The following is a 14,131-nucleotide window of genomic DNA, read 5'->3' as shown; positions in this document are numbered from 1 at the left end:
AAACTACTTCCTTTTCCATATATCTGACAGGCAAACTATTCCTTGATCTCCTACTTTGCTTATAATATTGTGTTTTATTTCTGAATCCTGTATCAATTTTTATATTATCTTCGTATAGGCTTCGAGGTATTGGTCTAATCCAAGTTTCTGCCATACTAACTTCCAATTTTCCCAAAAGATTTTATGGAAGAGAGTATTTATCCCCAAAACTGGACTCTTTGGGTTTATCAAACAACAGATTACTATTATCATTTTTTGCTATTGCACCTAGTCTATTCCAGTGATCCACCACTCTATTTCTTAGCCAATACCAGACAGTTTTGATGACTGTTGGTTTATAATATAATTTCCCCTTTCTTGGCACTGCCCACCATGATGGGCAAGATCAGCTCCTCGAGGTAGTGATCAAACTGCTTGTGATAACTACCTTCTTTTGCCCTTTTTTTCATTAAATCCCTGATAATTCTTGATTTTTTTTATTTCTCTTATGAATTTACTTACAATTTTAAATTAGTAAAGTAAGTTTTTGGAATTTTCATTGGTAGGGGACTAAATAAGTAATTTAGGTTGAATTATAATTTACATTATATTAGCTTGGCCTATCCATGAGCAGTTGATATTTGCCCAGTTATTCAAAATTGATTTTATTTGCAGGAGAAGTGTATTGTAATTGTCTTCAAAATGTTTCTGAATCTGACTTGGCAGATAGACTCCCGAGTATTTTATATTGTCTGAAGTAACCTTGAATTTGATTTCTTTTTCTAGCTCTTGCTGTTTTACCTTGCTAGTCTTATATAGAAATGTTGAAGATTTTTGAGGGTTTATTTTTTGTCCTGCAACTTTGCTAAAGTTGCTAATTATTTTAGCTTTTTGATGATTTTTGAGATTCTCTAAATAAGTCATCATGTCATCTGCAAAGAAGAGTTTTGTCTCCTCCTCCACAATTCTAATTTCTTCAAATTTTTTTTTCTTCTCTTATTGCTGAAGCTAACTTTTCTAATATAATATTGAATAGCAGTATTGATAACGGGCATATGGGCATCCTTATTTCACCCTTGATCTTATTGGGAATGCTTCTAGTTTATCCCTGTTGCATATAATTGTTGACGGTTTCAGGTAGATACTGCTTATTATTCTAAGGAACAATCCATTTATTTTTACACTCTCTAGTGTTTTTGTAGGAATGGGTGCTGTATTTTCTCAAAAAATTTTTTCAGCATCTATTGATATTATCATAAGATTTATGATAGGTTTCTATTGATATAATTAATTGTACTAACATTTTTCTTAATATTGAAGCCACCCTGAATTCCTGGGATATATCCTACTTGGTCATAGTGATATCAAGTTGTAATCATTTTCCCAAGAATTTATTTAAGATCTTTGCATCTATATTTAGCAATGATATATATCTCTCATTTTCTTTCTCTGTTTTAACTCTTTTCAGTTTAAGTATCAGCACTACACTGGTGTCATAGAAAGAGTTAGACAATTTCCATCTTCACTTATATTTACAAAGAGTTTATAAAGAATTGGAACAAATTTTTAATTTTTTTTAGGTTTTTGCAAGGCAAATGGATTTAAGTGGCTTGCCCAAAGCCACACAGCCAGGTAATTATTAAGTGTCTGAGGCCAGATTTGAACTCAGGTACTCCTGACTCCAGGGCCAGTGGTCTATCAACTGCACTGTCCCTCATTAAATTACTGATAGAATTCACTTGTGAATCTATCTGTCTCTGGGGATTTTTTCCTTAGGGATTTTAATAATGCCTTTTTGAATTTCTTTTTCTGACATAGAGTTGTTTAGTTATTTAATTTCTTCTTTATTTAACCTGGGGAACTTATACTTTTGTGAATATTTGTCCATTTCATTCAAATTATCAAATTTATTGGCATATAGCTTTGCAAAATAATTCAGAATTATGACTTTAATTTCCTCCTTATTGGGGTGACTTTATCTTTTTCATTTATAACACTAGCAATTTGGTTTTCTTGTTTACTTTTTTAATCAAGCTAACCATAGTTTTACCAATTTTATTGCATTTTTCTTTTATAAAGCTAACTCTTGATTTTATTTATTAGTTCAATAGTTTTCTGGCTTTAAATTTTATTAATTTCTCCTTTTGTCTTTAGAATTTCTATTTTGATAATTAATTTGGGGGGGTTAATTTTTTTTTCTATTTTCAGTTACATGTTTACTTAATTGATTTCCCCTTTCTCTCATTTATTCATACAAGCATATAATGATATCATATACCTGCTGAAAGATGCCTTGGCTGTATTCCGTAAGTTTTAGTATGTTGTTTCATTATTGTAATTATAGAATGAAATAATTCTTTCTATAATTTGTTGTTTGATCTACTCATTCTTTAAAATGAGATTATTTAGTTTCCAATTAGTTTTGGGTATATATCTCCCTGGACCAGTATTGCATGTGATTTTTATTGTATTATGATCTGAGTAAGATATATTCACTATTTCTGCCTTTCTACAATTAATTATTAGGTCTTTATGCCATAGTATATTGTCAGTTTTCATGTAAGTGACATGTACTGCAGAAAAAAAAGTATATTCCTCTCTATTTGCATTCAGTTTCCTCCACAGGTCTATCATGTTTAGATTTTCTAACAATCTATTTACCACCTTAACTTCCTTCTTCTTTATTTTATGGGTAGATTTATCTAAGTCTGAGAGCAGGATGTTTTGGTCTCCCACCAGTGGTGTTTTGCTGTCTATGTCTTCCTGTAACTCCTTCAGCATTTCCTCTAAGAATTTCAATGTAATAACATTTGCTGCATATATGTATATATATATATATATATGTATGTATGTATATGTATGTATATTTGTATTGAAATTACTTCATTGTCTATGGTACCTTTTAGAAGGATATAGTTTCCTTCAATATCTCATTTAATGCTATCTATTCCTGAAGCTACTATGTCTGACATAAGGATTGCTACCCCTGCTTTTTTCACTTCAGCTGAAGCAAAATATATTTTCCTCCAACCTTTTACCTTTACTCTCTCTCTCTCTCTCTCTCTCTCTCTCTATCTATATATATATATATATATATATATATATATATATATATATATATATCTCTGCTTCAAATGAATTTATTGTAAGCAGCATATTGAAGAATTCTGGTTTTTAATCTACTCTGCTATTTGATTACATTTTAAAGGAGAGTTCATCACATTCACATTCAAAGTTCTAATTGCTAACTCTCTATTACCCTCTGCTATCTTCACTCAGTTTCACTTTATTCATATTCCCTAGTATTTTGTTTCTGAATACCACCTTCAGTGTGTTTTCCCTCCTATATCCAATCTGCTTCTCCTTTCTTTTTCCTTTCCTTCCTTGTGTTAGTGCCCCTTTTCCTTCGCCTTTCCCCTTTTCCCATTTTAATACTTGAAAGTTAAGATAAGTTTCTTAACTTAACTGAGTTTATGTGTCTTAAACCAAATCTGATAAGCATAAGATTCATGTAGGTCTCACCCCACCCCTTCCACTCTCTTGCATTAAGTCCATTGTACCTCTTAATGTAAGGAGATATACCTCCATTCAATCACCACCATCCTCCTGTCTCTTTACTGACCCCCTTTTTAAGGAGTATTTTTTTTAATCATTCTGTCTGAGCCACAGAAAAGTCATGAGCATCCATCACTTATGGCTAAATATATGCTCTCTAATAGAATTACAATTATTGAGAGTTATTAGAGTCTTTCTCCCAGGTAGGGATATAACCAGTTTCATCTTATTGGATAACTGTTTTTCTATTCTTTACCTTTTTAATTTTCATTTTTTTTTACCTTTTCATGTGTGTTTTGAGTCTCCTATTTGGAGTCCAAATTTTCTATTAAGCTCTGGTCTTTTCATCATGAAAAGTTGAAAATCTCCTATTTCATTAAATATTCATCCTTTATCTTTTCCCCTGGAATAGAAGGCTCAGTTTTACTACATAGTGAATTTTTTGGCTGCATTCCCAGCTCCCTTACTTTTTGGAATGTTGCATTCCATTCGATCCCCTAATGTTGATGCAGCCAAGACCTGTGTAATCCTTACTGTGGCTCCTTGGTATCTAAATTTTTTTTTCTTTCTGGCTGCTTGCAGAATTTTTCTCTTTTATATGATAGTTCTGGAATTTGGCCATAATATTCCTTGGCATTTTTATTTTTCTATTCCTTTCCAGACACAATTGATGTATTCTTTCAGTAACTTTTTTGCTCTCTGGTTCCATGATGTCAGGGTAATTTTCCATCACTAAATTCTGTGACAATAAGTGGAGGATTTTTTTCTCTTCAGTATTTCCAAGCAGTCTAATGATTCTTATGTTGTCACTGCTTGTTCTATTCTCAAAGTCAATGGCTTTGCTGCTGACATATTTTACATTTTCCTCTAGTTTTTTGATGTTTTGGTTTTGTTTGAAAGATTCTTGCTGTCGCTTGAAGTCCTTAGTTTCCACAGACTTCATTGTTTTTTTAGATAAGAATTTTCTTCATTTTCGTTTTGCAAATCCTTTTCTAATTTGTCACTTCTATTTTTGAATTTGAATTAAATGAGTGAAGAAATTGATTTCAATGCTGTATAATTGGATTGTTAACATAAATTTGCAACGTTCCTTTTTCTGTCAAAACCTCCATTTCTCAGCTAGCTCAAAAGATATCTCTCACAATCTAGCTGAGGAATTCAGTTACTCCCAGCCCCCAATGCATTGACTTTGGCTTTGTTTTGTTCCAGCTGAGGTTTTTTTTCCCACACAGGAATAACTTTATTATATAAAAAAGGCATCCAGATTATAGGATCTCTCATAAACACTGTAGGTGAACAAGTGCAACATTAAAACTAAGTACAAAATAAAACCAGCAGCATCCCACTTGTAAATAGAAGGTAGCATTTAAAGGTAACACTTTCTTAGGGTCCATCCTAATCAGGGAATCTTTAGCAGTAAAGTTTAATCATTTTTATTTTTTAACATATTATAAAAGGGATTGGCTCTTTATCTAAAAGAGAGAGATGAGCGAGAGGTGTCTGCCATATTTCTCCCAGTCCCTTTTCTGACCTTCCTAAATCTTTAGCCTCCTCTAATTTCTGATCTGGAACAATTTGTCCCTCCTTAGGCAACTTTATTCCAGACCCCCTTCACTACCCCCCTCCACCTTCCCTGCCTGCCATCCTGTTAGTACCTGACAGCATGCATACATATTGGCCAAACCTACTGCAGCTCATATGCTCCACCAATCTCAGCTTCCCCCAGTAGCAGACATTGTAGGCATGTCTCACTAATTATCCCCACCTCACCTCCCCTAATTCTTAAATTTCTGTGACATGACTTTTCATAAAGGACTCCACATCACACTTTTCAGACATAGTTTGGTTTAAGGCCTATATGTCAATTAAGATTTGTTTGCTTATTTTTAATGGAGGACCCTGGATCAATATTCTGGGAACCCTATTTGTAAATGGTGCCCATTCTTTTTAGGTCCATCTCCATTGTAATTTGCATACTTTCACCTCAGTCAACATTTTTCTCTTGGGTGAGGCTTAAAATAATTCTTACTCTGTATATTAAAGTGTGTAATTCATTATTCCCAACTAGTCTGTGGAGTTTAATTTCTCCATTTGGTGTCACTTTCTTTTTCCCCAACTCTTTTCATTTCTCTAAAAAAAACAGAAATTCAATCATACATAACTAGCCTACCCTCAACCCCTCCTTATCAGAACACACCCTGGCAGAATGACTAATTTTCAAAAATTTGAGGAAACTAGCATGAACCTATATAGATGGCCTCTGAGGTTACTTCCAGCTCTGGATTTATATCTATCATCCTATGATGAACTGAGAATGAAAGTGTTCAATAATATAAAATTTCTACCCTATTCTTCCTTCCTTATTCTTGCTCCATCCTTATACTGGAAATCTGTCCAAGCCTGAGATAATGCAGTAAACAAACAGAAAGGAACTATCATTTTTCTTAAAAATTCTCACCATGGTCACCAAGGAAGAAAGATAGTCTGAGTACAAATAAAACATCTTTGGAAACAATCTTTCTTCAGGTAATAATAGAACCTGACTAACTTATTTAGGCACTTTGGAAAATAAATTGAATTGGATTCTCCCCATTTATATTAGGGAACAAAACATGTCTACTCCAATCCTAGAATTCTTTTAATATTGGGACTTAAAGAGATGCCCTAGAACTAGCACCTAGAACCCATCTGTTATCTCTGATGTCTTTATATGACTTGGAAAGGTTTAAAGAGAAATGATTTTCTGCCCAGGGGATCATTACTTTGACCCTTAAAAGATATAACAACTTGGTGAATCAGGTATTGGTGGGTGTACAGACATCATATAGATTAGATTAGAACCATTAGCATTCAATCTAGTGGCAAAGAATAGCATCTCTCTTACCCAAATGAACTCCCAAAGTTTCTCAGCCATCAACCCTACTGTACCCTCCCTCATTTTGATGATACTGAATAGATAACAAACAATAATAAGAAACTACCAGCTCTGGGAAGAAACCCCAGTGCAATACCAGTTTTCCCTTTATCAGTTTTTGCTACCTTGTTTTAGCTCAACAGTCCATGGGCTAGATAAAGGGCAAAGTAAAATACCATTTGGGAAAATGATGATGATCTAAGAAAACATTCTTTCAAATAGTAATAACATCTTCCAATAGATGCAATACAAGTTGTACCTTTTTAAAAAAAACAAAACAGCAATTCCTTTTTGGAGTGTTTGCATTTAATATTAATACTATATAAGCTAAATACTGAGAGGGAATAAAGATATACTTCAACAACAAAATAAATCTTCATTAATGTCTTAAAATATACAAATAAAGGTTGTAGAATCTGAATGTCTTTGCAATGATGGGTTTGTGCATTCAGAAACACAAAGGAAGCACCATTTTAGAGCATGTCTTAATGTGAATTAATGCTAATGAGGTCAAGGTTGTACATTTAATTTGAGGATATGCCAATTCCATACAGAGGAAAATATGGTTCCTCACACATGCTGTTCCCCTAACAATAGCTAGCTGATGACTTCACAAATATAAGTCATTGGTTTAAAAAAAGAGATGGAAAAGAGAGCATGGATGGCTCAGAATCAATCACCCCCAATAAAAAAAGCAATTGAGTGTCTATCTTTCCAATGGTGGGCCAATAGAATCATTTTAAATCTTGAGAAGACATCATATTATGCATTCTGAATTTTGATACCACAAATAATGTAGCTTTAAAAAGTAGTAAACATAATTTCTAACTTATGAACTCACTGGGTCAAGAAGAGTTACTCTTTCTCTGAGAAAACAGCTGCTACAAAGTGTGTCTTCCACTATTTTCTTGACTTAGATTACAAAATAATTGAGTCACCATTGCAAATTAGAGGAGGGTACCTTGTTCTGTAGTGTCTTCAAGGAATTTGAAGGGTGTAAAAATATAAAAGTAACATGCAGTTTAGAAAGAGACTGTGGAGGGCTACAACTAGTCAACTTGGGATACATCACACCAATGGAACTTAAGAAATAAAATGCCAGAAGAGTAGGACAGATAATACACAATAGAAGATAACTGCTAATCATTTATATTTGGCTCTGGAATCCAATTTGGTTTTCAGTTACAAAGTCATTGCAAGAGATATAAGAAATCAGCTCACAATAAATAATCCCCTAGAATGGTCACATCTATTCAAATTCACACTCCTAGAAGTTATAATTAGATAAAATAGGGTCATTGGTTCCAGCCCAATGGAAATATGCAGTACGAATTTGAATGATGGGATCACTTCAGAAGATTCATTATTTGCACAAATCTGGACCCAGTTGTACTCACAGCATTGTCTCCTACTCTATCTCCTGAGTTATAGCCATTGTCTAAGATCTATTGTCCAAGTTGCATATTTAGGAACATGGCAGTTAGGGAACAACATGGGCTCTGGGTGAGTATGAGGTTAATATACTTGACATTCCCCCAAAAAATACTCTTAATTTTCTCTGTCCTGAGCTATTGCAGGTGACACTTGTATAGAAAAACTCCACAACAAACATTGTTTCTTCTCACCTGGCATCTTCTATTACCCTGAGTGAAATGTGAGAGTCTACTTCTGTAGTTGAATGTACTATCACTACATCCCCCACCTCCCCCCACCAACACACACTTAGTTCCATGAAATAGAATCTGGATAATAAGACCATTTAAGTCTCATCTCTGGAAGGAGAGCTGGAATGAACCTTTGGATGGTATGGAAGTGAAAGCCTTCTAAAACTCATGAATGGGGATGCAGAATTTCAGCCAGAGTTCAAGTCCCTGATTATTTTCCCTTACCTAGCACCAGGACAAGGCTATATTCTTTGAATCCTGGGATCCTGGCCTTTTTCATCCTGGTAGTAATCTTTTAAGGCATCTTAAAATTCTTTCATTTGAATAACTGATGAGGTTTTGTGAGCTTCTTTCTGTGGCTGTATTCATTCCAGCCACATTCCCAGCATAGCTCTGAACTGGTAGCAAAGACAATGGCTTTCCTCGGGATTCCCGAATTTCTAGCCTTGGCTGGGGAATGAATGAACAACCAGGATGGTTTCATTCACCTTAATTTTCATTCTATAATGCACAACCAATTCAGGTCCCCATAATTTCAAAGTTAAAAGCATAAATCCTATTACTATTATCACTTACCCTCTCTCTACCAAAAGATAAACTAGTGCTATATTTTGTTTGCTTAATAAAAATAAAAAGAAAATTTAATTTAAGTTTTTGAAGGATTACCTTTTGAAAACTCAACTGTTTTGTAAACAAAGCCTCATTCCTCCTAAATAAGTTGAATTCTGGGTGCATTCTTTAGCTATCTTCAAATAGTCTTCCATGGATATATATCTATGCATGGGATGGTGGTCTGGTCCTCTTGCAACTGATGAAGTTGCCAAAAAACAATGGGATGTGAACCTGACAGGGAAAAAGGGATAAAATGAATGGGAAGAAGGGCAGGAAGTGTTTTGCTTTGTAAGGAAATGGACTTTTTTTTTTTAGTTCCTTTTCAGCTTTCTCAAGTTTATTCTAGGACAACACCAATCCCGAGAAGCTTCCTATGTGCCCAGGGTGACTAAAAATGTTTGATGATTCAGTGACCAGGACTCATTATTCATTTCCTCTTAGGGGCATCAGCTTACTTCAAAGAATACACCTAAATAATATTAGTGACATGGGGAAGGGTTTGGGAGAAAGTATGTCTCATATTCAGGCTGAGATAAATGAGTGCATCCCAGAAAGGACCTTAGGTGGTTGAATGAATGGCTGGCCCTAATCTGGGAAGTCATTAGGGACCATCTGGGAGAGTGGAGCATTCAGTAGATCAAGTTCATCTACTTGTGGTGGGTGGTGCATGAGGTTCTCCTGGTCTTCAGTGACATCTTCCTCAGCTGTCACTAGGTTGGTGAGGGATTTGCTTCGGACACACTGAAAATCAACATGGCAGCTCTTTCCCTCCTCCTTTTCCCAAGACATCTGGATAAATGGGCGTTGTACATAGTTGTATATGACCTCCGATCGGCCACCTGATCTCCTCTTAATTTTTTCCCTACCAGTGGGATAGCCTTCAATACCAATTCGAATATTTTTTAGTCCCCGTTCCTTTAATACAGCTTTTGCAACATCTTGATTCTCAATGTACTTGAAGAATCTGTATAGCTTGGAGCTATAAAGAATTTGAGAATATTCCTCCCCCATGGGTGGAGGATGATCCTCATCCCAGTCTACAGAGTCCTCATCAGTCAGCACAACGATGTGGCATTCCTGTTCCCCTTTCTTGGCACTGCCCACCATGATGGGCAAGATCAGCTCCTCGAGGTAGTGATCAAACTGCTTGTGAGCTCCATCGTTGGAAAGTTCATGCAGTAAAGCACTCAAATCTTGACACTTGATGGTGTTGAAGTCAAAGTTAATGCACAGATAATCACAGGTGTCTCTAAGGTCAGGGATGGAAATTCCATCAGGACAGTTAAATGATTCCAGTTTTGTAATAATCCAGCACTGTTCGAAACACAGTGGCGCTGATCCCTTCAGCAATCTCAAATTCTCCTTTTTCGTTGGGCCGGTTAAAGTTATACTCTCTTCCTGGTCCAAACATCCTTCCCAACATGGTGTCTGGGTGAGCAGTGAATATTTGTGGATTGACCACAAAACGAGTGCCATCCACAAGGAGAGTCACCTTCTCTGAAGCATGGGAATGGGAGTTACTGCTGAAGCCCAAACTGCTATTTCCAAATCGTTCTGGAGCAGTAAAGGGCTCGTGGCTCCTCTTAGTTCTAGTTTGAAAGCAAGTCCCTTTGATGTCTTCAGAAAGGGGTGAGTTGTTGGAGAACTGATGAGTGGTCGGCTGAGAGGCATAATCAAGTAACAGATCATCATTTCTGGAACACACAAGAAGGTTAGGATTTTGCAAGCAGGATGATGTCAGGCAATTTTCTTCTTTTTCTTGGGATGAACCAGTGATATTTTCCACTATGTAGCTAGATTCCTGGCGTATTGACCTGTCACCTTTACTAGCCCGATGAATATTCATCCTTGGATTCTGTAACTTGAATTTTCCACTTGATCAGGAAAAAAATCCTCTCACAGCCCCAGGCTCCGCCGCGCCGCCATCCCGGGTGTCTGGGGTGGAAGCCGGCCCAGCTGAGGTTTTGAGAGAATTATTTTATTTTTGCATTTGTCCAATTGTATTTTCAAGGATTTTTTTCTTGTTGCAATGTGGTACTTTTCTCTCCCAAATTTTATTTGATTTTTAAACTCCTTCCCTGATTTATTCAAGGTAGACTTTCAGAGCTGGAAATCACATCATATTCTCCTCAGAAGTTCTAGATATCTCTGATTTAGGATCTCTTTTCCTTCTAGGTAATTTTCTGCTGGTCTTTCTTCATTTTCCTAAAATTTTGTGTTGGGGAGGGGCTGGTTCACAGTGGTTTGTTGTTCAGATCCCTAGAGGCTTTAACTTAGTGGGTTTAATAATTTCAAGTGAGCTGTCCAGTGGGGGGTTCTTGTTTCTTTCTTTGGAGTATCTGTGACCTTGATTTGAGGCCCTTTCCCTTGGTCTGGAAGGGGCAGGTATTGCTGCTGGTTACTTTTTTCCCTGTACAATGTGGGCTATGCCCTGAGGCAAGGTAATTACTCTCCCTATCCAGCTGAGTATGCTCTACTGCCCATTCCTGAGCCTAGGGGATGGTCCCTTGTTACTCTGTTCTGGGAAGAGGTTTCAGCTGAAATGAATGCATGTAGTCTGAGGTCCTCCAGAAAACAGAAGCCCAATGGATGGATGTCTGTAACTCTCTGTTGGAACTCATCCTGCAGCCCTGCTTAAGTGCCCCAGACCATCAGTCTCACAGCCAAAGCCTCCACACTCCACTTGGCTCTTGGACCAAAGCTCTCACAGTCATGGCCTCTGTGGTTGATCCTGGGTTAGTTTGTCTCTCTCCCCTATCCTGGCAGGCTCTGCTCTCTATCCCCAACTGACCCATGATCCTTGAAGACTAACCTCTAGGTAGATGTTGTCCTTGCTTCTTTTTCTGGGTTTTATCAATAAAATTTCTGTTAAGATTTGTTCTGATTTGTTTCATATTATATATGAGGAAAGATCAGGAGACCTCAGCACAGTGCCAGTATTTTCTCTTCCATTTTGTCCCAGAAGTCATCCCTTTCATTTTTGAAGAAGTCCACAAAATCAGGGAGGCAATGCCATGAGAATCACATGAATTGGATTTGAGTGAGGAGAGTGCTCCACAAAGTCACCAGCCTCATTTTCTTTGCCAGAGCCATCTGGGTCCATTGGGCAGATTGGCCCTTGATGCAAGGCAATCAGGGTTAAATGACTTGCCCAAGTCACAGCAGCTAGGCAAGTGTGTGAGACTTAATTCAAATACTTGGGGAACTTTACAAACAGGTGTCTTGGGCAGCTAGGTAGCATAGTGGAGGGCAGTTAGGTGGAAAGAGCACTAGCCCTGCAGTGGGGAAGACCTGAATTCAAATCTCACCTCAGACAATTCCTTAGCTGTGTGACCTTGAACAAGTCACTTAACCCCATTTCCTTAAATAAATATTTTTTTTTAAAAAGATATCTTTCTTTAGACATTGCTTCATTGGTACCTCCTCTGGAAAACTGAAAACAATCCTGATTGATGATTGGATGGTCTTCAGGTATGGCCGATCCTTTCAAAGAAAGAAAATTGATATATGAGACATAACTGTTCCAAACATAAGCCATTTCAGTTAAATTCTTCTTGACTTTGGTCTCCCCTTTTGTAGACAAAGTCACCCCAAATCTTAATTAGACAAAAAGAACATGAGTCATAGGTAGCAGGCCTTAGATGGCTTCGATTTTTGGAAGAAAACAAAGCCCAAGTCAATGCATTGGGGGCTGGGAGTGACTGAATTCCTCAGCTAGATTGTGAGAGATATCTTTTGAGCTATCTGAGAAATGGAGGTTTTGACAGAAAAGGGAATGTTGCAAATTTATGTTAATAATCAAATTAGACAGCATTGAAATCAATTTCTTCACTCATCCATTTTCAATTCATATTTTCAATGAAAGACAATAATTTCAACCGGACTAAAAATATAATGTTTGGAAATAAAATAAAAATTACTAAATAGTAATGCATATTCACCAATGGGAATAGAAATTCTTCCATAGAAATTGAACCATGTCCTTCTTGGAGAAAGAATAAAATTTAAAAGAATAATATAGCAAATATTCTTATTGTAATTTGTTCTTTAGCAATTTAAAGAGCTATTTTTCTGTTAAAAATTCATTAAATGATTTTTGGATTATGAGTTGGTAAAGAAAATCAGACAGAAGTTAATGAATTTTATGTATAAGGTTACTTAGTAAGAGGGTTTTATTCTAACTAGATAACAGGACAATTTCTTATTTTAGTATCTCCCCCACCACCACCACTCAAAGGATATTGCCTCTTTGTTGAATGATAAACTAAATGCTTTCTTGAAGTTGCTTCTAGTGATTTTCTTGGTCTGATAAAATTCCCAAGGAAGAGTAAGGAGTGACCTGAAAATGAGATATAGGAAGACAGTTTTAAAAAGTATTTTTTCTAGTTATGAAAATAATCAGTAGAAGTTAACAGAAGTTACAGGGAGGAAGAGAGGAGAGGAGAGTTGAGGAAAGAGTGAGAGTGAGAGTAAGGAGTGTAGTGACGTCTAATCTTGAGTCAGAACAGAGGATATGGAATCAGGTTTCTTCACTCCACCAGGAAGATTTGGTTATTAAGAATACTCTAAGAGACCTTCACAGCTTTTGAATGTTGTCCTTTTTCTGTGTGAAATCATATTGTGAGACCAAAATGAAAAGAAAGAAAAATGTCTCAAATGGTTCAAAGGCTGCCTATGTCATTATACAGAAGTAACACTTTCTAGGAAAAGAAGACAGAAATAATCAATGGTTATGGCTTGTCTTTGTTCTCAAAGAAGACCATGACATCAGAGAGGTGTTGGATGACATACAAGTGAACTGGATTTAAGTCAAGGGAGACTATGCAAAATGACTATCACTTTCTCCTCCAGAATCATCTGGATCAACTGACCAGATATGGATCCAGATTCAATGATAAAGGCTAAGTAAGTTAAGAGGTGATGGAAAGAAAAGCCACTTTTAGCTAGTCCAAAAATATCAGTCTGAGAGGGTAAGACCCTGAGTATTTCTCAGTTATTGAGGCTGGTAAGAAAAACTGATGCAAAGCATGGTCTCTTTTGCAAGGTCAAAAAAAGAAATCAATATGGTGGGGAAGACCTTCAGAATTCTGACCACAATAGAAATATTAGCTATTTACATTTACTCTGAGTCATTCAGGGCACAAACCATGAACAAATTGAGGTTGACCTGGGACCCATTATTGGTCAATCAATGAGAGCCAGTGTTTTGAAGCTTGTAAAACTCAAGATATCTTACCTGATTTCAGCAGTTCAAATTTATGTTCCTTTGGACCAAGCACTCACAGGTAAGCAAAGAAAAGAAAATAAAGGAAGAAGGGAATGGGAGAATGGTAGGAAGGTAGGATAGGAGAAGAACAGGGGAAGAATAGAGGAGGGGAGGACAGGAAGGGAGTAAAGGCTGAGGGGA

At 36.4% G+C, this 14,131-nt stretch overlaps 1 pseudogene; it reads right to left on the bottom strand.

The window, feature by feature from the left end:
* Window positions 1-9,309: 9,309 nt before the first annotated feature.
* LOC141494953 (BTB/POZ domain-containing protein KCTD20 pseudogene) lies at window positions 9,310-10,611 on the bottom strand (annotated as a pseudogene).
* Window positions 10,612-14,131: the final 3,520 nt, after the last annotated feature.

This window comes from Macrotis lagotis, chromosome 8 (genome assembly GCF_037893015.1).
Source record: "Macrotis lagotis isolate mMagLag1 chromosome 8, bilby.v1.9.chrom.fasta, whole genome shotgun sequence".
Taxonomy (NCBI): Eukaryota; Metazoa; Chordata; class Mammalia; order Peramelemorphia; family Peramelidae; genus Macrotis; species Macrotis lagotis.
Note: the sequence above shows the minus strand (reverse complement) of the source record. Positions and strands in the feature narration are given on the sequence as shown.